At 39.8% G+C, this 27,750-nt stretch overlaps 1 long non-coding RNA gene across 2 annotated transcripts in view; it reads left to right on the top strand.

The window, feature by feature from the left end:
• The first annotated feature begins 1,945 nt into the window (after positions 1-1,945).
• Positions 1,946-27,750, top strand: part of LOC129557045 (uncharacterized) — a 69,651-nt gene continuing 43,846 nt past the window's right edge. For both annotated transcript variants that reach the window (XR_016037779.1, XR_016037780.1), the window contains exon 1: positions 1,946-2,231. This is a non-coding gene — a long non-coding RNA (uncharacterized LOC129557045). The remainder of the gene's footprint in view (positions 2,232-27,750) is intronic.

The following is a 27,750-nucleotide window of genomic DNA, read 5'->3' as shown; positions in this document are numbered from 1 at the left end:
TTTTTTGGCGATCAGCTTTCTTCACAGTCCAACTCTCACATCCATACATGACCACTGGAAAAACCATAGCTTTGACTAGACGGACCTTTGTTGGCAAAGTAATGTCTCTGCTTTTTAATATGCTGTCTGGGTTGGTCATAACTTTTCTTCCAAGGAGCAAGTGACTTTTAATTTCATCTTCAGTGATTTTGGAGCCCCCCAAAATAAAGTCTGACACTGTTTCCACTGCTTCCCCATCTATTTGCCATGAAGTGATGGGACCGGATGCCAAGATCTTCGTTTTCTGAATGTTGAGTTTTAAGCCAACTTTTTCACTCTCCTCTTTCACTTTCATCAAGAGGCTCTTTAGTCCTTCTTCACTTTCTGCCATAAGGGTGGTTCCATCTGCATATCTGAGGTTATTGATATTTCTCCCGGCAATCTTGATTCCAGCTTGTGCCTCATCCAGCCCAGTGTTTCTCATGGCATGAGTCAAACACAAATTAAAAGTAAAAATCAAGCCTACTTGATTCGCTTTGAGAAGAACACTGTTGTCCCATTTACCCAGCATACTTAGGGACTGAGGCTCTTCCATTAACAGATTTATTTTTCGGGAAATTTTACCTCTTCAAATGCAGCTTTAAAAACTTACTGCCAGAGTTAGTGAATATCTTTCTAAAATATATGAGTTATCTGCCTGCCTTAAGAAGAAGATACTAAATACAACTTAGTCTTATCCTCATGACCTCAGATCATTGTTCTGAACGATTACTGCCTTACCCTACCTTGTACTTGAGGGTAGCGGGAGAATCAGTACTGAGGTGTGAAGGGCTATTGAGGTGTACAGGGCTGTGCTAGGGCTGAGTGAAAGAACACCAGGTCATTTTGGTTCTTGGAAAGGCTTTTGGAAATCGTGTTTGTGTATGTGTGGGAGTGTGTGCTTTCTGGTGCTGTCCTTATAGTTGGTTACTTTTAAGCTTCTGTGGTTGGAATACCTAGACCTAAACTTGTGGCTCTGAGAGCCTGTTAAGCTCCTCATGTGTAAACTTGGGCTTTGTGACATCTGCTTAGGTTATTTAGAGGCTGTGGTTGTTCCATTTCTCATTCTGGACTGTGTAGTAGGTATCCGAGACTGCCAGATTACTCACCTCTGAGTAAGCAGGCAGTTTCTGTAATGTTATGCTCATTTTGCAAGCTAGTAAATGATTTCACAACTCTCCATCTCGAATCTTCACTCTCTTATAGACTCTACTAATGATTCGGCCAGCTATTCCAATCATCCTATCAGAGGCACAGGTTGTAGCATGAAGATTTTGGGTACATGATTTTAAAGTCAAGTGTTTCTGAGTTTGAATCTCTGCTCCCCAACTTAATAATTGCATAATCTTAGGCATGATAATTTGTCTCACCCATCCATTTAACAAATATTGAGTTGACCAAAAAGTTAGTTTGGGTTTTTCCATAAGCTGTAAAAGTCCAAACAAACTTTTTGGCCAAGCCAATATTTACTGAATACCTATTGTGTACCATGCAATGTTCTGGGCTTTTGGGGTAGAGTTCTTGGAAACTACAGCTTCTGCAAGCGAGTAAATACAAGGTGGGTCAAATGGTGGTGTACAAGGGACATGGAAGTTAGAGAGTGTGAGTGATAGAGGTAGGTTTGGCAATGTTTATGAATGCTGTTTCAGAAGAGTGATAGGGATGAAAACTGATAGAAATGCATTCGAGTGAGATTTGAAACACCATATATGTCAACCTTTTATAGAAGTTTTGCAGTAGAGGAAGGCAGAATTGTGTTACAGTAGCTGGTGGGGGGAGTGTGGGGTCATGTGATGGTTTTATTTTAAGATCCAGCATTTCTGTATCCTGATGTGAATGACTCAGCAGAGAGAGGGAACTGGAGGATGCAGAGGAGAGAGGAAATGATCGTTGGAGGAGTGTTCTTGAGCTGGTCAGAGGAATGAGATCTACCACACATGCGGAGTGCTTGGCCTCACCGCAGAGGCCGGGAATTTATCCGGGGCCACAGGAGGGACGGAGGAGAATAAAGGCACACAGAACAGGCTGTCAGCAGAAATGGTGGTGGGAGTATGTCAGAATCCGTTCCAGTTGCTTCTGTTTTCTCGTGAAAAGGAAAACAGGCTCATCGTGTGAAAGAGAAGATGGAGAGGGAGTGCAGAAGGTTTAAGATCCCCTGGAGAAGAGATAGGCCACCCACTCCAACATTCTGGGCTTCCCTTGTGGCTCAGCTGGTAAAGAATCTGTCTGCGATGCGGGAGACCTGGGTTCAATCGTTGGGTTGGGAAGATCCCCTGGAGAAGGGAAAGGCTACCCACTCCAGTATTCTGGCCTAGAGAATCCCATGGACTATATAGTCCATGGGGTCACAAAGAGTTAGACACAACTGAGTGGCTTTTGCTTTCACTTTCCCATATTTTTTCTACCTCAAAAAACAAGTCGTAATACTGTCATTGACTCTGAGAAGGACTGGATGTTTTTGCTTCCATCTTCCCCTTCACAATTTCTGTCCCTGTTCCTTCACTCATTGGAAAGCCTTTTAGTGGTTTTCTCTTTTGAATTTCCAAAACGGCTTGCACACACCATTATGATAGCACTCTTCAATAAACTGCAATCATTTCTTTATGTTTCTGCCTCCAACCTCATCCCTACTATGCAAATATTTCTCTTCCCAGCCCCTAGTACAAGATCTTAATATTGCAGATTTTTAGGTAAATGTTTACCAAATAGAGGAAGGAAGGGAAAATAAAAGTTTTGCCTCTTTTTCCATATTTTCAGTTCAAGTTTTGATATTCAAAGATTAAAAAGGATATTACCCTTCATTTTGTGTCTCTAAAGATGGATTAACAGTGACTTTTTTTTCCCTTTGGATTTATTTTGGAAATTCCATTTATTTACCTAATATTTGTTATTTTTCTTCTGGTATTTCTGAACAATGAAGAATATTTCTTGGCACCCATTTAACAAGACACATTCAAAAAAGATTTATTTTCTAACAACTGTTTCCCTGTCAGATAATGGCAAATTACATAAAACATTTTTAGGTCAAACAAGGCAACTGAGAAATTTTGACTTTGACCACGGCTGAGGCAATTTGCTGTGGAGATGGCTGGAGGCACACAGAGGTTCCTGAAGCCAGTTGGGGGCTGTAATTGATTTCAGATGTTCTCTGAATAACACTGAAGATAAATGTCCCAGAGGTAGATTATTGGAGGGCTTTTTAGCTGTTTCTAATAAAATTTTCCTTAAAATTCCAAGTTTTTTTTTTCTACAGATGCATATAATAATTCTAGCATGAACTAGTGGGCCTGAATGAAAACTGCACATGTTTGTTAATAATTTTCCATTTCCCCCTAATTATGAAAGGAATTCATGGTCATGGTAGAGAAATTGAAAGTTACAGATATCTATAAAGAACAAAATAGAATCACTGGATACTTACATACTTATGTCTATCTAGTTGAGATCATACAGAATGTAGTTTTGTATATTAATTTTTATGTGATATTATATCCTGAGCTTTTGCTGTCATCATTACAGATATTTCAAAGTATGAATTCAGTAGGCTTATAATATTGTACAGCAGTTTTTACCTTCACAGTTTTCCATAAAATCTTAGGGATTCATAGAGTTGTCTTGGGGCCACCACAGAGCTTGGGGGAAGCCAGAATTGGGACAGAAGCCACCGAGTCTAGGTTCCCCTGTGCTTTTCAAGCAGAGCAGCTCCACATTTAACTAATTTACATACTGGGCTTCTGCACAAAATTCTCCTCCAAGAAGGATTCCCAAGCATATAAAATTTGAAGTCAGTCACCAATGAGCCATAATTTATTTAATCATTTCACATTTGTTGCATAGCCAGTGTTTCTATAGTCCAAGTAATATCATGGACAACTTTTAAATTATTAATATATAATATAAATGTAATATATTCAATATAAATATGTAAATAAATAATATGTAATATATTTTAAATTTATAAACTATAAAAATATATAGGGCTTCCCTGGTGGACCAGACAGTAAAGAATCTGCCTGCAATGCAGGAGACCTGGGTTTGATCTCTGGGTTAGGAATATCCCTGGAGAAGGCAATGGCAACCTACTCCATTATTCTTGCCTGAAGAATTCCATGGTCAGAGGAGCCTGACGGGCTGCAGTCCATGGGATCACAAAGAGCAGGACACGACTGAATGACTTTCACTCACTCACATAAATATATAATTATTCCTTTAAGGTATATATTTATAAATAGATCCAGACTCAGATACTGGGTCAAGAATAGATGCTATTCTGTTGTTCTAGAGAAATATGGCCTGAAGGAGGGTTGCGTGACTTGAACTCCTAACACAATGTATTAATACAAAAGGACCCATCTCATAGTACACAACTGACCCTTTCTTGGTGTTATTTTCTGTTTGATGGTTGAAAAGTAACCAGTCACTGTTATTTTAATAAGCAATTATTTTATTATCGTAAGGCTAAACTTGCGAAGAGTTGACTCACTGGAAAGGACTCTGATGCTGGGAGGGATTGGGGGCAGGAGGAGAAGGGGACGACAGAGAATGAGATGGCTGGATGTCATCACCAACTCGATGGACATGAGTTTGAGTGAACTCTGGGAGTTGGTAATGGACAGGGAGGCCTGGCGTGCTGTGATTTATTGGGTTGCAAAGAGCCGGACACAACTGAGAGACTAAACTTTAATCTGCATAGTTGTAAGTGATATTTTCTTGCATGAATTTTCCTTGCTAAAATTTCTGTTGGAGGATTAGTGTTATTCCAGTTAATGTTAAGATTTATAAGTATGCTTTGTCTATTAAAAGTAACAGTCATTTTTCTAATTTGTGGCTACTTTTCCAGCTCATCACTTAAGTATTATGATGATCTTTTTATATATTTTATGGAGTCTCATTTATCAGTTATTTGCTCTATGATTCTTTCAATGGCTTTTACATTTGGAAAATCTCTTTCCATTTACTTAGACTTTCACCCATAATTCCTAATAGTCTAATAATTTCATTTTTAAAAATTAACATTAATTTACAAAAGTTTATTTAGGATTAAGATATGTTTTGTTTGGGGCTTCCCTAGTGGCTCAGATGGTAAAGAATCCACCTACAGTGGGGCTTCCCTGGTGGCTCAGACAGTAAAGAATCTGCCTGCAGTGCAGAAGACCTGGGTTCAATCTCTGGGTTGGGAAGATTCCCTGGAGAAGGGAACGGCTACCCACTCAAGTATTCTTGCCTGGAGAAAAGAGTCAGACACGACTGAGCGACTAACACTTTCACTTTCATATTTTGTTTTAAATTTACAATAGCTAATTTTTATGTTGCTTTAAAAATAATTCATACCAGTCTTATTGGATTATGAATGTGTGAGAATGCAATAGATTTTATATATTGACCTTTCATACAGCAATTTAGTTAAACTGTATTATTTGCTTTGGTAGTTTGAAAAGTTTCTTAATGTCAAGTAATTTCACCAGGAAATACTGTTTCGTTTCTTCCTCTCCATTTTATATGTTACTTATCTTTTCTTCTTTGCTTATCCATCTGGCTAGGGTGTCTGGTGCAGTGTTGAATAGAACTATTGATTGTGGTATCTTTATCCTATTCCTATCTTCGAAAGGAATGCTCCAACTTCTTACCATTCAGGGTGATTGTTGTAGGCTCTCAGTAGATTACTTTTATCAGGCTAAGGAAGTTCACTTTTATTTTTATTTGCTAAGAGTTCTTTAAAATTGTGAATTATTTTTGCATAATAGAAAATCATTTCCTTCATCCATTAGACTGTTCACTTTGTTGCTCTTATTTTGTTGAAGTAACTGAATTACATCAGTTAGGTTTTCTAATGTGAACCCATATGAAAATAGACATGAATATATTATTTATTTTATACATTGTTGGATTCACTTTGATAATATTTTATTTAGGTACCTTTTGATATATATTTTTAAATGAGACTGGATTAATTTCCTTTCTTACAGTGTGCTTTTGAAATCACGGTTATTTAAGCATTATAAAATGACGTTCCTTATTTTTTACTCTCAGGAAGAGAATATTTGGTAGAATAAGTCTGCAAAACCAGCTGGGCCTGGTTGTGTATGCGTGTGTGTGTGCTAAATTGCTTCAGTTGTGTGTGACTCCTTGTGACCCTCCAGAGTTCTCTGTCCATGGAATTTTCCAGGCAAGAATACTGTAGTGGGTTGCCATGCCCTCCTCCAGGGGATCTTTCCAAACCAGGGATAAAACTCACATCTCTTATGTCTCCTCCATTGGCAGGTGGATTCTTTACCACTGGTGCCACCTGGGAAGCCTCTGGTTGTGCATACATATATCATAATTATAACAAAATGTATTCTGGTAGGTTGTCTGCAGAGGTGGACATGAAGAGTGGGAGAAAAGGATTCCATCCTAGTCTGTACATAAAACTCAATTTGCCTTTTCTGGAACTTGGGCCTATGTGACTTGCTTTTGCCAAGAGGATGCAGCTGTGGTTGCACTGTGCTGGCTGTGGGCCTTGGGAGGTTGGGCAGCTTCTGTTTTGATTCTCTTGTGATCAGTCACCATGTCAAGAAATTCAGGCTAGGTTACTGAGTGATGAGAGGAGAGAGAATTGATTGACCGAGAAGTGATTCAGTTAGTATCTTGGAACCTCCAGCCCTGGCTGAGTTGCTCTAGTCAACACAATATGAGAAGCAAATATTCTAAGCCTCACCAAAATTTCAGAATCTTGAGAAGCAATAAATGATTTTCATACTAAATTCTAATGTATACTTGGGTCTGTTTCAGTCTCTTATTATTTAGTGTGATTGGTATCATCCGTTTTTTTTTTTCCTACCCATCTCTCACATTGTTCTTAATATTGTTTGATTACATATATTATTCTGGTAATGCAATTTCTCCTTCTTATCCTTGTTTTTCAAAATATTGCAGCTATTTCCACATTTTTTCTTTCAGGTGAATTCAGAATGTTTTTGTCAATTTCCTAAACCCCTGGAACTTTCATTAGAATTGCATTAAATCTATGAATTATTTTGGGAAGAATATTTGCATGGTTATCATCAGTTTTAGATTATGATTTTTGTTTTTGTATCTTCAAACACTATTACATTTCTTAGTAATTTTTAGTCTTTACATATTTTATATAATCCTTGATTCACTCATTCAATTAACTACTAATTCAGAGGGCACGTTTCTTATTAAGCTTGTTTGAAGCACACTGCTAGCAAATGTATAGGACTTTACAGAAGGTGCTTTGTATAATAATCCCATGTTATACAAATAGTATATTTGTATTACAAATATTATTTTACTGTTTTATTTTTATTATTTTATTTTCTATTTCACACTCTTTTCCTATTTATATTTATTTTACTGTAGTTCTGATGTATTAGGGACACCTGAAGTCACATTGGGTACACTCATGGCCGAAGTTTATACATCAAACTTTCTTGGTTGGATGCATGTTCCCTTGAGAAGGGGGTGTGTGTGTGTGTTAGTCACTTAGTCACGTCTGATTCTTTGCGACCCCATGGACTGTTGCCCGCCGGGTTCCTCTGTCCATGGACCTCTCCCGGCAAGAATACTGGAGTGGGTTGCCATTTCCTTCTCCAGGGGATCTTCTCCTGCATTGTGGGTGGATTCTTTACAATCTGAGCCACCAGAGAAAGGCATAACCTTGAGGAACTACCTTGTTGCACCACCAGAATTGTTTCCAATTTTAAGTTCTAGGCAGATGAGTCTGATCTTTAAGTTGCTGTCAGCTGGAGGCTCACTTCTGACTACAATCTTCATAGCTGAGCATCAGGTCCATTCTTGAAGGGGTACCTGGGTGGTGCATTGCTGTGTTCACCACAGTGAAAAACTTGAGAAAGATACGTCTGTCAATATGAGTGAAGAAGATGGTTCTCCATAATATCTGCTGCTCCTTGCAGTTCTGAATTCTCTGTGTTTTTCTCCACCACAGCTTTTCCTCTCTTCCCTGATGGGTGTTTATTTAACTTGCTTTAGAATCACTGGAGAAGCTTGACTTCCAGCTTTGATGTAAAGAGTGACGGTAAGACCCTCAGCATGTAGCTGTTCACACATAAGCCCCAGCAACACACAGCCAGACAGGAAAAGGGCCTCATTTCTGGCTCTGGAAGGAGATCCCAACTAAATTGCATTGATGGCTTTCCCTTTAATTGAAGCCTCTTGGCGCACCGCCAGCATTGTTTGTGATTTAATCGAATTCAGCTGATGCCTTCATTTTAAAAAGTCTGTCTATAAGCAAAGCAAAATTATTTTATTCTAAGTTACCTGTTTTTCTAATCATTTCAGTTAAGTTTCAGAGACGGCAATGGCAAGCCACTCCAGTACTCTTGCCTAGAAAATCCCATGGATGGAGGAGCCTGGTAGGCTGCAGTCCGTGGGGTTGCTATGGGTTGGACACGACTGAGTGACCTCACTTTAACTTTTCACTTTCACTCATTGGAGAAGGAAATGGCAACCCACTCCAGTGTTCTTGCCTGGAGAATCCCAGGGATGGCGGAGCCTGATGGCTGGCATCTATGGGGTTGCACAGAGTGATGCGACTCAGCAGCAGCAGCAGCAGCAGTTAAGTTCTCTTTAAGACCATTATCGGGTGAAAGGAAGACCAGTTTAGAAATGGATATGAGAGTAGCAAAACCTCAAATAGGTTTTTATTAAAATAAAATTATATTTAATAAAATTATGCACATTGAGTTTCCAAAGAAACGTAAAAATCTATTTATGACTGGATATTCTCAGCAAGTAATTTAAAACAGTGATCTGTGATCAAGATGTTTTAAACACTTCTAGGTGATGGCAGCTGTTTATTTGAACTATGCCTACTTAGATTTTGCACTACCACATTTGCTTCTATTTTTTAATTAAACTTTTTTTTAAAGGGAGCTTTATTTATTTATTTAGGCTGTGCCTTGTGGCACTTGGGATCTTTGTTCCCCAACCAGGGATTGAATTCGTGTCCTCTGTAGTGGAAGCAGGCAGCCTTAACCACTGGACTGCCAGGGAAGTTCTGTAAATTTCCTTTTAAAACTCAGTGTATGATATGCCTTTTCCCAGTATTCCATTAGGGTGTTGTTGCTGCTGCTGCTAGGTTGCTTCAATTGTGTCTGACTCTGTGCGACCCCATAGACGGCAGCCCACCAGGCTCCCCTGTCCCTGGGATTCTCCAGGCAAGAACACTGGAGTGGGTTGCCATTTCCTTCTTCAATGCATGAAAGTGAAAAGTGAAAGTGAAGTCACTTAGTCGTGTCTGACTCTTAGCGACCCCATGGATTACCAGTATATAAAACTAAATAAAAATACCTAAAAACAAATGAAATAAAGCCCCTAGAAACTACGGATAATAGACCAATTTCCAGAGAACAGAAGGAAATTCCGCCAGCTGCTATGACACAGAAGTTGGGTTGAAACTAAAAGACCAAGATCTATATGCTCCCTTAGTAACACCACTATGACGTGCAAGTAGGAAAGTAAGGCAGAGATTCTGACTCACTTCCACTCTCTGGCCTTAGCTCTGAGAGACAGAAGGTTCCCTGACCAGGAAAAGGCCAGCTGCCCCTCCCCACCTCACATACATGAAATTTTGTAAAGGTGCTAAATATACTTTTTGCTCTCTCAAGTTCCTAGTCCCCATCAAGTATGCTGTTTTGTTACTCATGGCAACAACCTGACATTTGCACAAACCCATGGAAAGGGTACAGGGATGTGTTATTTTCTGAGATATGTATTTGCTTGGACTGAGAAGTGATGTGAGGGAAGAAATGAAAGGGTGTGGAGGGTACAAGGAGAGCTTTCAGGGTGGTATCCCTGAATAAAGTAAAATCTCCTGCTTATGCAGTGTCCCGTTATGGGCAGAGACTTGGACTTGAGGCTGTGTACATCAGTAGGTCTGAGATGGAGATCCAGTCAGAGTGCGAATGAGTGAATGAAGATTGATATAATTGTCCTTGCAGCAGCTAAAGTTCCTAGTTTAGGTCTCTTCCTCAAAGCAAAACAAAGTAACACAAAGCCTATGAAATATTCTTAAATCTGCATTTTTCATACTATTATAATGTAAGCACTTAAAAATTTTATTAGAAACTTACTTTAAACCTATCTGATGGCTTTATGTTACAAGTGGTGCTAGTGCTAAAGAACCTACCTGCCAATGCAGGAGAAGAGACGTGAGTTCTATCCCTGGGTTGGGAGCATCCCCTGGAGAAGGGCATGGCAATCCACTCCAGTATTCTTGCCTGAAGAATCCCATAGACAGAGGAGCCTGGTGGGCTACAGTCCATGGGGTCACAAAGAGTTGGACACAACTGAAGTGACTTAGCATACACGTATTACCCTGAATAGAAGTATTAATATTTTCATAGTTATTCTCCTATCTTCAGATATTTTTATTTTTCACTACCACAGATGAAGAAGCAAATCTGTGATACTCTACTGTAATCAATTTTTTTTTTTTTAGAAGAGAGTCCTAGGACTCTCTGATCAGTGGCCATTAATTTTTAAATTATCTTACTACATACTATCTAGTTACTTTCTATTGTGTTGGTCAAAAAGTTCATTCAGGTATGGAAAACCCAACAAACTTTTGCGCCAACCCTATAAAATACTGTAGCACTTTCTACCCCTACCACCAATGTTGAGAGAATGGTGGAGAGCTGCTAGCAATGCACTCTTGTGTTTTTTTTTAATAATACAATTGGTGAAAATTTATATATTATTTTTATAACCATTTCCTTAATGAATAAGGAGACAATTATTAAAAGCAGTGATTACCATACTTTCTCTTTTTGTGAAATCTGTGATCACTTATTTTCATTTATTCTGCTATTAACATGACATTGGGAAAGATTTTAATGGTTTAAATTTCTACCCAGGTAAAGGGAGAAGACAGGTTTGTGACAGTTGAGTGAAAGGTCATATCCCTAAATTAAATCATGAAAGCCATAACAGCTTTAATATTTTTGAGGGCCTATTTTTATAACTAGTATTTATTGAATATTAATAATTATAAATGATATGTACTATTTATTATTTTTTCTAAGTGCTTTAAGTATTAGATTTAAAAAATTGTTTTAAGAAAGGAACTATGTTATATTTTGTTAATGGATAGGAAAAGCACCACTTAAAGGGCCAGGGTTAGAATTCAAATCCAATACTATATATGACTCCAAAACTGAGGTGTCCATTCTTCCAGTGCAATACTTTCCCCTGTACACATCTGCAAGTCCTTTTCAGAGATTTAACTCTCTTTGTTTAACTCAGTTTTCTTTTAAAAACAATACTTTTTAAGAGTAGACATGTAATCTTAAAAGTAGTCTTTTCATAATCATTGTATTTGGTCTTTTTTATAATTTTAAAGGCACTTAAAGGGAATTAAAGTCAAACACCAGACTTAAGCATTTTGAAAATGATAATATATTTAATATATAAAAAACCTATGTAATTTTATCATAAAAACATTAGAAACTTGTAATAGTATGGCTAAATATTATGATTTTGATTCTCATACTTGTCTAAAGTAGACAGGACAGACTTTGTTTTTTTTTTTACAGAGGAAGAAGCTACAATTTAGAGAAACTTGAGTGATTTTTCCAAGCTCAAACAATTAATGATTTATGAAGCCAGCACTAGAATTAAAATTTTCTGACTGTGAATAGGCAGCTGTGGACTCTTAAACTAATTAACATTTCATTTTTAAGGATAAACATAGCCAAATAAAGCAGCTGCAGTCCCTCATAACCAGAAAAACGAGGAGAAAAATGCCTTGGAGAAAATGAAGTCAGAACTTGGATGATAAAGTGGTGATAGGCACCCCTCAGGTTGTTATCTGCCGGTGGGCGTGCACTCTCACAATGGAGCCAATGGTATAGGGATACCCTGAAAATCCAGGGGTGTGGTACCCATGGAGAGAGTAATTCCAGCTGGCCTCCAGCCTCCCACACTGGAGGGCCAGTCCTTGCTGGATGAGCTCCAGATTACCCTGGAGGCACCGGCCACAATCATGCTAGTCTGTCAGCCTCTGAGCCAGACTTTCTCCTGACTCATACACACACGGTCCAGTGCAGCTTCACGGCCAAGTCTCCACTCCCCATTCAGAACATTCTGTTGAAATTGTTCGTTATTTCACATCCGGCCGCTTAAAATGGCTTCCTCTGGTTTACAGACTTTGATTACTCTCCTGTGTTCAGGTAGCAGCTCTCCTAAGAAACAGTCACCCCAGGGCACTCCCGTTCTAGAGAGAGGGGCACTCGAGTGCATCAGGTTAGCTCCTGGGACTCATTTTCTGCTCTGTTGTGCTGGACAAGCAGTTCCATCTAGGTCCCATCTTCACAACATGCAGAGAGGAACTTTCCAATCACAAAATAGATCCAAATATACATGGTGATTGGGGCTTCCCTGGTAGCTCAGCTGGTTAAGAACCCACTTGCAATGTGGGAGATCTGGGTTCAATCCCTGGGTTGGGAAGATCCCCTGGAGGAGGGCATGGCAACCCACTCTAGTATTCTTGCCTGGAGAATCCCCATGGACAGAAGAATCTGGCGGGCTGCGGTCCATGGGGTTACAAAGAGTTGAACACGACTGAGTGACTTACACACACACACACACACACACACACACGGTGATCTGGGTTTAAGTATACCAATGCAGGATTCAGGAGGTAAACCAGGGGAGTCTTAAGTCTTCAGCCAGCATTAGTTGTGGGTATAGGGAGATCATGTCTGCTAAGGTGACAGACAGCCATTTTGCTTTTTATTTTTTGCATTTCTTTTCCATGGGGATGATATTGGTCCCTGTCTCCTTTACAATGTCACGAACCTCCATCCAGAGTTCATCAGGCACTCTATCTATCAGATCTAGTCCCTTAAATCTATTCCTCACTTCCACTGTATAATCATAAGGGATTTGATTTAGGTCACACCTGAATGGTCTAGTGGTTTTCCCTACTTTCTTCAATTTAAGTCTGAATTTGGCAATAAGGAGTTCATGATCTGAGCCACAGTCAGCTCCTGGTCTTGTTTTTGCTAACTGTATATAGCTTCTCCATCTTTGGCTGCAAAGAATATAATCAATCTGATTTCGGTGTTGACCATCTGGTGATGTCCATGTGTAGAGTCTTCTCTTGTGTTGTTGGAAGAGGGTGTTTGCTATGACCAGTGCCTTCTCTTGGCAAAACTCTATTCGCCTTTGCCCTGCTTCATTCCGTGCTCCAAGGCCAAATTTGCCTGTTACTCCAGGTGTTTCTTGACTTCCTACTTTTGCATTCCAGTCCCCTATAATGAAAAGGACATCTTTTTTGGGTGTTAGTTCTAAAAGGTCTTGTAGGTCTTCATAGAACCGTTCAACTTCGGCTTCTTCAGTGTTACTGGTTGGGGCATAGGCCTGGATTACTGTAATATTGAATGGTTTGCCTTGGAAACGAACAGAAATCATTCTGTCGTTTTTAAGATTGCATCCAAGTACTGCATTTTGGACTCTTTTGTTGACCATGATGGCTACTCCATTTCTTCTAAGGGATTCCTGCCCACAGTAGTAGATATAATGGTCATCTGAGTTAAATTCACCCATTCTAGTCCATTTTAATTCACTGATTCCTAGAATGTCTACGTTCACTCTTGCCATCTCCTGTTTGACCACTTCCAATTTGCCTTGATTCATGGACCTAACATTCCAGGTTCCTATGCAATATTGCTCTTTACAGCACCGGACCTTGCTTCTATCACCGGTCACATTCATAACTGGGTATTGGTTTTGCTTTTGCTCCATCCCTTCATTCCTTCTAGAGTTATTTCTCCACTGAGCTCCAGTAGCATACTGGGCACCTACCGACCTGGGGAATTCCTCATTCAGTAACCTATCATTTTGCCCTTTGAGACTGTTCATGGGATTCTCAAGGCAAGTATACTGAAGTGGTTTGCCATTCCCTTCTCCAGTGGACCACATTCGGCTGTGGTCCATGTGATCAGATCAACTAGTTTCCTGTGATTATGATTTCAGTGTGTCTGCCCTCTGATGCCCCCTCGCAATACCTACCATCTTATTTGGGTTTCTCTTACCTTCGTCGTGGAAAATCTCTTCACAGCTACTCCAGCAAAGTGCAGCCGCTGTACCTTACCTTGGATGAGGGGTATCTCCTCAAGGCCGCCCCTCCTGACCTTGAATGTGGAGTAGCTCCTCTCGGTGAAAAGAAGAGAAGCGAAAAGCAAAGGAGAAAAGGAAAGATATAAGCATCTGAATGCAGAGTTCCAAAGAATAGCAAGGAGAGATAAGAAAGCCTTCCTCAGTGATCAATGCAAAGAAATAGAGGAAAACAACAGAATAGGAAAAACAAGAGATCTCTTCAAGAAAATTAGAGATTCCAAGGGAACATTTTATGCAAAGATGGGCTCGATAAAGGACAGAAATGGTGTGGACCTAACAGAAGCAGAAGATATTAAGAAGAGGTGGCAAGAATACACAGAAGAACTGTACAGAAAAGATCTTCACGACCAAGATAGTCACGATAACGTGATCACTGACCTAGAGCCAGACATCTTGGAATGTGAAGTCAAGTGGGCCTTAGAAAGCATCACTACGAACAAAGCTAGTGGTGGTGATGGAATTCCAGTTGAGCTATTTCAAATCCTGAAAGATGATGCTGTGAAAGTGCTGCACTCAATATGCTAGCAAATTTGGAAAACTCAGCAGTGGGCACAGGACTGGAAAAGGTCAGTTTTCATTCCAATCCCAAAGAAAGGCAATGCCAAAGAATGCTCAAACCACCACACAATTGCACTCATCTCACACGCTAGTAAAGTCATGCTCAAAATTCTCCAAGCCAGGCTTCAGCAATATGTGAACCGTGAACTCCCAGATGTTCAAGCAGGTTTTAGAAAAGGCAGAGGCACCAGAGATCAAATTGCCAACATCCGCTGGATCATGGAGAAAGCAAGAGAGTTCCAGAAGAACATCTATTTCTGCTTCATTGACTATGCCAAAGCCTTTGATTGTGTGGATCACAATAAACTGTGGAAAATTCTGAAAGAGATGGGAATACCAGACCACCTGACCTGCCTCTTGAGAAACCTGTATGCAGGTCAGGAAGCAACAGTCAGAACTGGACATGGAACAACAGACTGGTTCCAAACAGGAAAAGGAGTACGTCAAGGCTGTATATTGTCACCTTGCTTATTTAACTTATATGCAGAGAACATCATGAGGAACGCTGGGCTGGAAGAAGCACAAGCTGGAATCAAGATTGCTGGGAGAAATATCAATAATCTCAGATATGCGTATGACACTACCCTTATGGCAGAAAGTGAAGAGGAACTCAAAAGCCTCTTGTTGAAAGTGAAAGAGGAGAGTGAAAAGGTAGGCTTGAAGCTCAACACTCAGAAAACAAAGATCATGGCATCTGGTCCCATTACTTCATGGGAAATAGATGGAAAAACAGTGGAAACAGTGTCAGACTTTATTTTTTGGGGCTCCAAAATCACTGCAGATGCTGATTGCAGCCATGAAATTAAAAGACACTTACTCCTTGGAAGGAAAGTTATGACCAACCTTGATAATATATTAAAAAGCAGAGACATTACTTTGCCAACAAAGGTCCATCTAGTCAAGGCTATGGTTTTTCCCATGGTCACGTATGGATGTGAGAGTTGGACTGTGAAGAAAACTGATCGCCGAAGAATTGATGCTTTTGAACTGTGGTGTTGGAGAAGACTCTTGAGAGTCCCTTGTACCGCAAGAAGATCCAACCAGTCCATTCTAAGGGAGATCGATCCTGGGTGTTCATTGGAAGGACTGATGCTAAAGCTGAAACTGCAATACTTTGGCCACCTCATGCGACGAGTTGACTCACTGGAAAAGACTCTGATGCTGGGAAATGTTGGGGGCAGGAGAAGAAGGGGACGACAGAGAATGAGATGGCTGGATGGCATCACCGACTCTGTGGACATGAGTTTGAGTGAACTCCGGGAGTTGGTGATGGACAGGGAGGCCTGGCGTGCTGTGATTCATGGGGTCGCAGAGAGTCGTACACGACTGAGCGACTGAACTGAACTGAACTGAACTGAAGGTGACAGAAAACTGTAAGTATACTGTAGAGCTTGTTTTGTTTTGCTGGTTTGTATTCTGGCTGTTCAACCTTTCCATTTGCTTTTGCTAATAGCACTTGAATTTTCATTTGGAAATGATCCTTTTTCCCATTAAATACAGTCTAACACTCAAGGACAGAGAAGGCAATGGCAAGCCACTCCAGTACTCTTGCCTAGAAAATCCCATGGATGGAGGAGCCTGGTGGGCTGTAGTCCGTGGGGTCGCTAAGGGTCGGACACGACTGAGCGACTTCACTTTCACTTTTCACTTTCACACATTGGAGAAGGAAATGGCAACCCACTCCAGTGTTCTTGCCTGGAGAATCCCAGGGACGGGGGAGCCTGGTGGGCTTCCGTCTATGGGGTCGCACAGAGTTGGACACGACTGAAGTGACTTAGCAGCAGCAGCAGCAGCAACACTCAAGGAAGGCCTGTTGAAAATCCTCTACCTGAAATTTTAATTATGAGCAGAATGATGAAAGGCTGTTAATTATTGGAATTAATTCATTATGGTATCAGTTCCTAGGGAAACTCCATAGTTCCTGCTACCTAAACTTTCTGGGACAGTCTATTTTCTGTATGTCCCATGCTTGGTTTTCAAGGTTTCCTTCAATTCTGTGGCTTCCCAATAGCCTTTCAAAGAATTACCCATTTGTTTAAGTTCATATGTGGTGGTCACAACCAAAGAACTAATGCTCAGATAGTCCAGATTAGGTGAAGTAATTAAAATTGAGCCTTGTGATGTTCACAGTATGAGCAGTATACTGAAGCAATGCAGGCAGTTCTGTTTTAGAGAGGAGGATGGAGCTGTAATTCCCATGAATTAAAGTGATGATGAGTGGAGGAGGTCATTGGAGGCTGCCAGAGCAAAGTGATATATTTATTTCATACTTTATTTAGAGTTGGGCTGGAGAATGTGAGTTGATTTTTTTTCCCTCCAGCCTTTTATTGTGAAAAATTTCAAACATACAACAAAGTTGAACGTTTTTACAGTGAACGTTCCCATGCCCACCATCTACATTCTGTTATAAACATTACGCGGCGCTTGCTTTGTCATGGATCTGTCCACGCTTCTGTTGTTGTCTAGTCACCCAGTTGCGTCTGACTCTCTGTGACCCTGTGTGTGGTCACACACCAGGCTTCTCTGTCCATCACCATCTCCTGGAGTTTGCTGTAACTCGTATCAACTGAGTCAGTGATGCCACCCAACCATCTCATCCTCTGTCATCCCCTTCTCCTCCTGCCCTCAGTCTTTCCCAGCATCAGGGTCTTTTCCAGTGAGTTGGTTCTTTGCCTCAGGTGGCCAAAGCATTGGAGCTTCAGCTTCAGCACCAGTCCTTCCAATGAATATTCAAGAATGATTTCCTTTAGGATTGACTGTTTGGATCTCCTTGCTGCTGTCCAAGGGATTCTCAAGAGATTTCTCCAACACCACAGTTCAAAAGCATAATTCTTTGGTGCTCAGCCTTCTTTATGGTCCAACTCTCACATCTGTACATGACAACTAGAAAAACCATAGCTTCGGCTATATGGATCTTTGTTGGCAAAGTGATGTTTTTGCTTTTAAAGTATGTCTAGGTTTGTTATAACTTTTCTTCCACGGAGCAAGCGCCTTTTAATTTCATGGCTGCAGTCACCATCCATAGTGATTTTGGAGCCCAAGAAGATAAAATCTGCCACTAGTTCCATTTTTACCCCATCTGTTTGTCGTGATCGTCTGTTAACCCATCTTAAAGTTGATGATGCAATTCAAAGTAAATTGCTCTTTATATCTGTGAGTCTGTTTTTGTTTCATAGATATGTTCATTTGTGTCAAATTTTATTTCATTTAATTTTTAAATACATTTTTATTACATAATAGCATTTATATGAGGAATCTAAAATAGTCAGACTTACAGAAACAGAGCATGGGGGTGGGGGACTTGGTCAAAGGGTTGTGTCATAATTTAGATTCCACATATAAGTGGTATCATATGGTATTTGTCTTTCTCTTTCTGACTTACTTTGTTTAGTAAGATAATCTCTACGTCCATCCTGGAGAAGGCAATGGCACCCCACTCCAGTACCCTTGCCTGGAAATTCCCATGGAAAAGGAGCCTGGTGGGCTACAGTCCATGGGGTCGCAAAGAGTAGGACACGACTGAACGACTTCACTTTCACCTTTCACTTTCATGCATTGGAGAAGGAAATGGCAACCCACTCTAGTGTTCTTGCCTGGAGAATCCCAGGGACGGGGAGCCTGGTGGGCTGCCATCTATGGGGTCGCACAGAGTCGGACACGACTGAAGCGACTTAGCAGCAGCAGCAGCAGCAGGTCCATCCATGTTGTTCTGACACCATAGAGAATAGACTTGTGGTTGCAAAGGGGGATGGGTGGTGAGGGAGGGAAGGATTGGGGGTTTGGGATTAACAGAAGCAAACTAGTATATATAGGATGGGTAAACAACAAGATCCTACTGTATAGCACAGGAACTATATTAATGTCCTATGATAAATGATAATGAATATGAAAAAGAACATGTATATGTATGGCTGAGTCACTTTGCTATATAGCAGAAATTAAACACATTATTTGTAAATCAACTATACTTTAATAAAATTAAAAAGAAGAAAAAATTGCTGACGTCAGTATACTGACATCAATAGATCGTATCATTTATATATCATTAACAAGAGTTTAATATTAATTTACAGCTTTTCTTTTGATGTAAAATTTACTACAATGAAATTCACAAGTCTTAGATATTAATTTCCCGAGTTGTAACAAATGTATACACTTGTTACAAGTATATGTTAACAAACCCCTATTAAGATATGGAACGTTACCTTTATTCCAGAAAGTGCCCTTGTGCTTTGTCCTAGACAGTCCTTGTCCCTTTCCTTCCAAAGTCAGCCACTCATTTTTTTTTTTTTTTTTTATCATGGAGCTCATTTCCTATAAATTGGGAAAAAGATTTGAGTCAAGAAGACAGCTGCCTGGATCTCTGGTCATAGGGGTACTATGACCAGAGAAATGTAGCTATGTGGAGGAAATTATGTTTCACACAGCTATTCTTAAAGAGAGTTCTGCAGGAGACTGAAGAGTGTTTTGCTTAGATAAGCACATGGGGTGTGAAGAACTGGCTTCTAGGAAGCCAGCTCTAGCCACAGTCTCTGGGTCTCTAGTTCCAGGACAGTAAAGGAGAGGCTGAGGTCCTCCGCAACCATTCAGTCAATTTCTGCTACCCAGGTCTCTTGCATTGAAGGCAGATTCTTTATCGTCTGAACTATGAGAATGAGCGAAGCTGAAGAGATATCACATATACCTAAATAACATCCTTTGAAGGCACACAAATGGTTATCTTCCTGTAGTGTCAATTATCTGTACGAGTCCTCAGGTATCTCTGGACCTGAAGGGGAAGGAAAGCGTGTTAAATAATGTAGGGCAATTCTGTTTATGCTCCTTTAATTACTAATAAGGAAACACATGGTAAGTTTAACTCTTGTCCATTTGTTACGAAACACTTGACTGAAAAGACTGGAAATAAGAAGGTAGGAAGAGTGGAGTTTTAAATTCACAGATGTTAGGCTCTGGACAGTGGAAGGGATGGATGAAAGACTGGTAAAGACAGAATATCTTCCCTTTTCTCTACTCTTCTTTCCCAGAGAAGACTTCATGACATTCTATAGTTTCATGACTACTTCTCTACTATTTCTTGCCACTGATAGAGGGGTGATCTGACCTCTCTATCATCTGATCTCTCTATCATCTGACCTCTCTATCACTTGAATTCAGAATAATTCAATTTTAAGTTTGTGCCCAAAGGTTTCTTATCTCTTGCAAAGAGTTGTCTTTCCCTTGAAATTAAAATGTATGTGGTTCAATGAGATATCACCTCTCATATCAGAATGATTATTATCAAAAAGACAAGAGATAAGAAATGCTGGCAAGGGTGTGGAGAAAAGGGAACCCTTATACACAGTTGGTGGAATGTAGATTGGTACAACCATTATGGAAAACAGTATGAAGATGCCTCAAAAAATTAAAAATTGAACTACCATTTCACCATTTGATCTACCTTATGAGCTGGGCATCCACCCCCTAGGTACATTGTCTGAAGGAGGTGAAATTGTTATTTTGAAGAGATGTTTGCACTGTCATATTCATATAGCATTATTTGCAACAGTTGAGATATGGAAACAAGCAAAGTGTCCTTTGGCAGATGAATGGATAAAGAAAATGTATATACACATGATGGAATAATATTCAAACTTAAAATAGAAAGAAAATTCTGCCATTTGTGATGGCACTGGTGAACCTGGAGGGCATTATGCTAAGTGAAATTAGTCAGAAAGAAGGACAAATGCTGTATTATTTCATTTATATGTGGAATCTAAAAAGAAAGCCTAATTCATAGAAACAGAGAATAGAATGGTGATTACCAGGAGGTAAGGTTAGGGGGACCTGCTGCTGCTGCTAAGTGGCTTCAGTCGTGTCCGACTCTGTGCGACCCCATAGATGGAAGCCCACCAGGCTCTGCCGTCCCAGGGTTCTCCAGGCAAGAACACTGGAGTGGGTTGCCATTTCCTTCTCCAATGCATGAAAGGGAAAAGTGAAAGTGAAGTCGCTCAGTCGTGTCCGACTCTTCGAAACCCCATGGGCTGCAGCCCACCAGGCTCCTCTGTCCATGGGATTTTCCAGGCAAGAGTACTGGAGTGGGGTGCCATCGCCTTCGCCAAGGGGGACCTAGGTAGATATAAGTCAAAGGGTACAAACTTTCAGCTATAAATTGAATACATTCTGAGGATCCAAGGTACTCTATGGTGATTGTATTTAATAATATGATATGTTGCACACTTATGGCAGAAAGCGAAGAAGAACTAAAGAGCCTCTTGATGAAAGTGAAAGAGGAGAGTGAAAAAGTTGGCTTAAAATTCATCATTCAGAAAACTGAGATCATGGTGTCTGGTCCCATCACTTCCTGGCAAATAGATGGGGGAAACAGTGGAAACAGTGACAGACTTTATGTCTTTGGGCTATAAAATCACTGCAGATGGTGACTGCAACCATGAAATTAAAAGACGTTTGTTCCTTGGAAGAAAAGTTATGACTAGCCTAGATAGCATATTAAAAAGCAGAGACATTACTTTGCCAACAAAGGTCTGTCTAGTCAAAGCTATGGTTTTTCCAGTGGTCATGTATGGATGTGAGAGTAGGACTGTGAAGAAAGCTGAGTGCTGAAGAATTGATGCTTTTGAACTGTGGTGCTGGAAAAGACTCTTGAGAGTCCCTTGGACTGCAAGGAGATCCAACCAGTCCATCCTAAAGGAAATCAGTCCAGAATGTTCATTGGAAGGGCTGATGCCGAAGCTGAAAGTCCAATACTTTGGCCACCTGATGTGAAGAACTGACTCATTGGAAAACACCCTGATGCTGGGAAAGATTGAAGGCAGGAGGAAAAGGGGATTACAGGATGAGATGGTTGGATGGCATCACCGACTCAATGGACATGGGTTTGAGTAAACTCTGGGAGTTGGTGATGAACAGGGAGGCCTGGCGTGCTGCAGTACATGGGGTTGTAAAGAGTGACACGACTGAGCGACTGAACTAAACTGATTGTATACTTGAAATTTTCTGAGAGAAGATCTTAAGCATTCGCACCACATACACACACACATTAACTATGTGAGGTAAAAGATGTATTCATTATCTTTATCTTGGTGATCATTTCACAGTGTCAAACCACAATATCAAGTCATTGTGTTGTACAGTTTATTTATTTATTTTTATTTTATTTTTTTTTATTTTTATTTTTTTTATTTTACAATATTATATTGGTTGGTTTTACCATACATTGACATAAATTTGCCCTGGGTTTACATAAGTTCCCCCTCCTGAACCCTCTTCCCACCTCCCTCCTCCCTTAATCCTCCCTCTGGGTCATCCCCGCATGCCAGCCCCGAGCATCCTATAACATGCATTGACCCTGAACTAGTGATTTGTTTCACATATGACAACATACGTGTTTCAATGCCATTCTCCCAAATCATCCCACCCTCACCCTCTCCCACAGAGTCCCAAAGACTGTTCTATACATCTGTGTCTCTTTTGCTGTCTCGTATACAGGGTTATCATTTGCATCTTTCTAAATTCCATATATATGCGTTAGTATACTGTATTGGTGTTTTTCTTTCTGGCTTACTTCACTCTGTATAATAGGCTCCAGTTTCATCCACCTCATGAGAACTGATTCAAATGTATTCTTTTTAATGGCTGAATAATACTCCATTGTGTATATGTACCAAAGCTTTCTTATCCATTCGTCTGCAGATGGACATCTAGGTTGCTTCCATGTCCTGGCTATTATAAACAGTGCTGCAATGAACATTGGAGTACATGTGTCTCTTTCAATTCTGGTTTCCTCGGTGTGTATGCCCAGGAGTGCGATTGCTGGATCATATGGCAGTTCTATTTCCAGTTTTCTGAGGAATCTCCACACTGTTCTCCATAGTGGCTGTACTAGTTTGCATTCCCATCAACAGTGTAAGAGGGTTCCTTTCTCTCCACATCCTCTCCAGCATTTATTGCATGTAGACTTTTGGATAGCAGCCATTCTGACTGGTGTGAAATGGTATCTCATTGTGGTTTTGATTTGCATCTCTCTGATTATGAGGGATGTTGAGCATGTGTTTGTTAGCCATCTTTATGTCTTCTTTGGAGAAATGTCTGTTTAGTTCTTTGGCCCATTTTTTGATTGGGTCATTTATTTTTCTAGAATTGAGCTGCAGGAGCTGCTTGTATATTTTGGAGATTAATCCTTTATCCGTTTCTTCATTTGTTATTATTTTCTCCCATTCTGAAGGCTGTCTTTTCACCTTACTTATAGTTTCCTTTGCTGTGCAGAAGCTTTTGATTTTAATTAGGTCCCATTTGTTTATTTTTGCTTTTATTTCCAATATTCTGGGAGGTGGGTCATGGAGGATCCTGCTGTGATTTATGTCAGAGAGTGTTTTGCCTATGTTTTCCTCTAGGAGTTTTATAGTTTCTGGTCTTACATTTAGCTCTCTAATCCATTTTGAGTTTATTTTTGTGTATGGTGTTAGGAAGTGTTCTAGTTTCATTCTTTTACAGGTGGCTGATCAGTTTTCCCAGCACCACTTGTTAAAGAGACTGTCTTTTCTCCATTTTATATTCTTGCCTCCTTTGTCAAAGATGAGGTGTCCATAGGTACGTGGATTTATCTCTGGGCTTTCTATTTTGTTCCATTGATCTATATTTCTGTCTTTTTTGCAGTACCATACTGTCTTGATGACTGTGGCTTTGTAGTAGAGCCTGAAGTCCGGCAGGTTAATTCCCCCAGTTCCATTTTTCTTCCTCAAGATTGCTTTGGCTATTCGAGGTTTTTTGTATTTCCATATAAATTGTGAGATTATTTGTTCTAGTTCTGTGAAAAATATCATTGGTAACTTGATAGGGATTGCATTGAATGTATAAATTACTTTGGGTAGTATATTCATTTTTACAATATTTATTCTTCCAATCCATGAACATGGTATATTTCTCCATCTATTAGTGTCCTCTTTGATTGCTTTCAGTAGTGTTTTATAGTTTTCTATGTACAAGTCTTTTGTTTCCTTAGGTAGATATATTCCTAAGTATTTAATTCTTTTCGTTGCAACAGTGAATGGAATAGTTTCCTTAATTTCTCTTTCTATTTTCTCATTATTAGTGTATAGGAATGCAAGGGATTTCTGTGTGTTGATTTTATATCCTGCAACGTTACTGTAATCATTGATTAGCTCTAGTAGTTTTCTGGTAGAGTCTCTAGGGTTTTCTGTGTAGAGGATCATGTCATCAGCGAACAGTGAAAGTTTTACTTCTTCTTTTCCAATTTGGATTCCTTTTATGTCTTTTTCTGCTCTGATTGCTGTGGCCAAAACTTCCAGAACTATGTTGAATAGTAGTGGTGAGAGTGGGCACCCTTGTCTTGTTCCTGATTTTAGGGGAAATGCTTTCAGTTTTTCACCATTGAGGATAATGTTTGCTGTGGGTTTGTCATATATAGCTTTTATTATGTTGAGGTATGTCCCTTCTATTCCCACTTTCTGGAGGGTTTTTATCATAAATGGATGTTGAATTTTGTCGAAGGCTTTCTCTGCATCTATTGAGATAATCATATGATTTTTATTTTTCAGTTTGTTAATGTGGTGTATTACGTTGATTGATTTGCGGATATTGAAGAATCCTTGCATTCCTGGGATAAAGCCCACTTGGTCATGATGTATGATCTTCTTAATATGTTGTTGGATTCTGATTGCTAGAATTTTGTTAAGGATTTTTGCATCTATGTTCATCAGTGATATTGGTCTGTAGTTTTCTTTTTTTGTGGGGTCTTTACCAGGTTTTGGGATTAGGGTGATGGTGGCCTCATAGAATGAGTTTGGAAGTTTCCCTTCCTCAGCAATTTTCTGGAGGAGTTTGAGTAGAATAGGTGTTAGCTCTTCTCTAAATTTTTGGTAGAATTCGGCTGTGAAGCCGTCTGGACCTGGGCTTTTGTTTGCTGGGAGATTTTTGATTACAGTTTCAATTTCCGTGCTTGTGATGGGTCTGTTCAGATTTTCTATTTCTTCCTGGTTCAGTTTTGGAAAGTTGTACTTTTCTAGGAATTTGTCCATTTCTTCCAGGTTATTCATTTTATTGCCATATAATTGCTGATAGTATTCTCTAATAATCCTTTGTATTTCTGTGTTGTCAGTTGTGATCTCTCCATTTTCATTTCTAATTTTATTGATTTGGTTCTTCTCCCTTTGTTTCTTGATAAGTCTGGCTAGTGGTTTGTCAATTTTATTTACCTTCTCAAAGAAGCAGCTTTTGGCTTTGTTGATTTTTGCTATGGTCTCCTTTGTTTCTTTTGCATTTATCTCTGCCCTAATTTTTATGATTTCTTTCCTTCTACTGACCCTGGGGTTCTTCATTTCTTCCTTTTCTTTAGATGTAGAGTTAGGTTATTTAGTTGACTTTTTTCTTGCTTCTTGATGTGTGCCTGTATTGCTATGAACTTTAGATGTAGAGTTAGGTTATTTAGTTGACTTTTTTCTTGCTTCTTGATGTGTGCCTGTATTGCTATGAACTTCCCCCTTAGCACTGCTTTTACAGTGTCCCAGAGGTTTTGGGTTGTTGTGTTTTCATTTTCATTCATTTCTATGCATATTTTGATGTCTCTTTTGATTTCTTCTATGATTTGTTCATTATTCAGCAGCGTGTTGTTCAGCCTCCATATGTTGGCATTTTTAATGGTTTTTCTCCCGTAATTGAGATCTAATCTTACTGCATTGTGGTCAGAAAAGATGCATGGAGTGATTTCAACTTTTTTGAATTTACCAAGGCTAGATTTATGGCCCAGGATGTGATCTATCCTGGAAAAGGTTCCGTGTGCGCTTGAGAAGAAGGTGAAATTCATTGTTTGGGGTGAAATGACCTATAGATATCTATTAGGTCTAACTGGTCTATTGTATCATTTAAAGATTGTGTTTCCTTGTTAATTTTCTGTTTAGTTGATCTATCCATAGATGTAAGTGGGGTATTAAAATCTCCCACTATTATTGCATTATTGTTAATTTCCCCTTTCATACTTGTTAGTAATTGTCTTACATATTGCAGTGCTCCTATGTTGGGTGCATAAATATTTATAATTGTTATATCTTCATCTTGGATTGATCCTTTGATCATTATGTAGTTTCCTTCTTTGTCTCGTTTCACAGCCTTTGTTTTAAAGTCTATTTTATCTGATATGAGTATTGCTACTCCTGCTTTCTTTTGGTCTCTATTTGCATGGAATATCTTTTTCCAGCCCTTCACTTTCAGTCTGTGTGTGTCCCTCGTTTTGAGGTGGGTCTCTTGCAGACAACATATATGGGGGTCTTGTTTTTGTATCCATTCAGCCAGCCTTTGTCTTTTGGTTGGGGCATTCAACCCATTTACGTTTAAGGTAATTATTGATAAGTACGATCCCGTAGCCATTTTCTTTATTGCCTTGGGTTCGAGTTTATACACCCTTTCTGTGTTTCCTGTCTAGAAAAGATCCTTTAGCATTTGTTGGCGAGCTGGTTTGGTAATGCTGAATTCTCTCAGCTTTTGCTTGTCTGTAAAGCTTTTGATTTCTCCTTCATATTTGAATGAGATCCTTGCTGGGTACAGTAGTCTGGGCTGTAGGTTATTTTCTTTCTTCACTTTAAGTATGTCTTGCCATTCCCTCCTGGCCTGAAGAGTTTCTGTTGAAAGATCGGCTGTTATCCTTATGGGAATCCCCTTGTGTGTTATTTGCTGTTTTTCCCTTGCTGCTTTTAATATTTGTTCTTTGTGTTTGATCTTTGTTAATTTGATTAATATGTGTCTTGGAGTATTTCGCCTTGGGTTTATCCTGTTGGGGACTCTCTGGGTTTCTTGGACTTGGGTGATTATTTCTTTCCCTATTTTAGGGAAGTTTTCAACTATTATCTCCTCAAGTATTCTCTCATGGTCTTTCTTTTTGTCTTCTTCTTCTGGGACTCCTATGATTCGAATGTTGGAGCGTTTAACATTGTCCCAGAGGTCTCTAATATTGTTCTCATTTCTATTAATTTGTTTTTCTTTTTTCCTCTCTGTTTCATTTATTTCTACAATTCTATCTTCTAGCTCGCTTATCCTGTCTTCTGCCTCTGTTATTCTACTGTTTGTTCCCTCCAGAGTGTTTATGATCTCATCTATTGCATTATTCATTGTATGTTGACTCTTTTTTATTTCCTCTAAGTCCTTCTTAAACCTTTCTTCCATCTTCTCAATCCTTTTCTCCAGGTTATTTATCTGTAACTCCATTTTGCTTTTAAGATTTTGAATCATTTTCACCACCAAAATTCGAAATTCTTTATCAGGTAGATTCCCTATATCTTCCTCTTTTGTTTGTGTTGGTGGGCATTTATCTTGTTCCTTTATTTGCTGGGTATTTCTCTGCCTCTTCATCTTGCTTATAATGCTTTGCTTGGGGTGGCCTTTCCCTCTTCTGGCCGTTTGTGGAGATCTCTTTATTATGTAGTTTCCTCTCTGTGTGTGGGGTTGGACAGGTGACTTGTCAAAGTTCCCTGGTTATGGAAGCTTGTGTCGGTGTTCTGGTGGGTGGAGCTGGATTTGTTCTCTCTGGAGTGCAATGAAGTGTCCAGTAATGAGTTATGAGATGTCAGTGGGTTTGGAGTGACTTTGGGCAGCCTGTATATTGAAGCTCAGGGCTAGTTTCCTGTGTTACTGGAGAATTTGCGTGGTATGTCTTGTTCTGAAACTTGTTGACCCTTGGGTGGTGCTTGGTTTTAGTGCAGGTATGGAGACGTTTGATGAGCTCCTATTGATTAATGTTCCCTGGAGTCAGGAGTTCTCTGGTGTTCTCAGGATTCGGCCTTAAGCCTCTTGCCTCTGGTTTTTGGTCTTATTCTTGGAGTAGCCTCTAGACGTCTCTATCTGTCATTTCCAAGGTCATTTCCCTCTGTTTTAGCTTCTGTTTGCTGGTCTCTTCAGTGTCTAATTTCCACCCTGATACTAGGGGGTGGGTGGACACTTTTTAAGGCTCAGTTGTTCAGTCCTGTTCTGGGAAGGGAGGAACGCTGCAGTCGAATAACTCTGGCATCTGTGGGGAGTGCTTGCAGC

This window comes from Moschus berezovskii, chromosome 7 (genome assembly GCF_049115385.1).
Source record: "Moschus berezovskii isolate FMDL1 chromosome 7, NW_MosBer_1.0, whole genome shotgun sequence".
NCBI classification, from domain to species: domain Eukaryota; kingdom Metazoa; phylum Chordata; class Mammalia; order Artiodactyla; family Moschidae; genus Moschus; species Moschus berezovskii.
The sequence above is the reverse complement of the archived record's forward strand: the minus strand, read 5'-3'. Positions and strand labels throughout refer to the sequence as shown.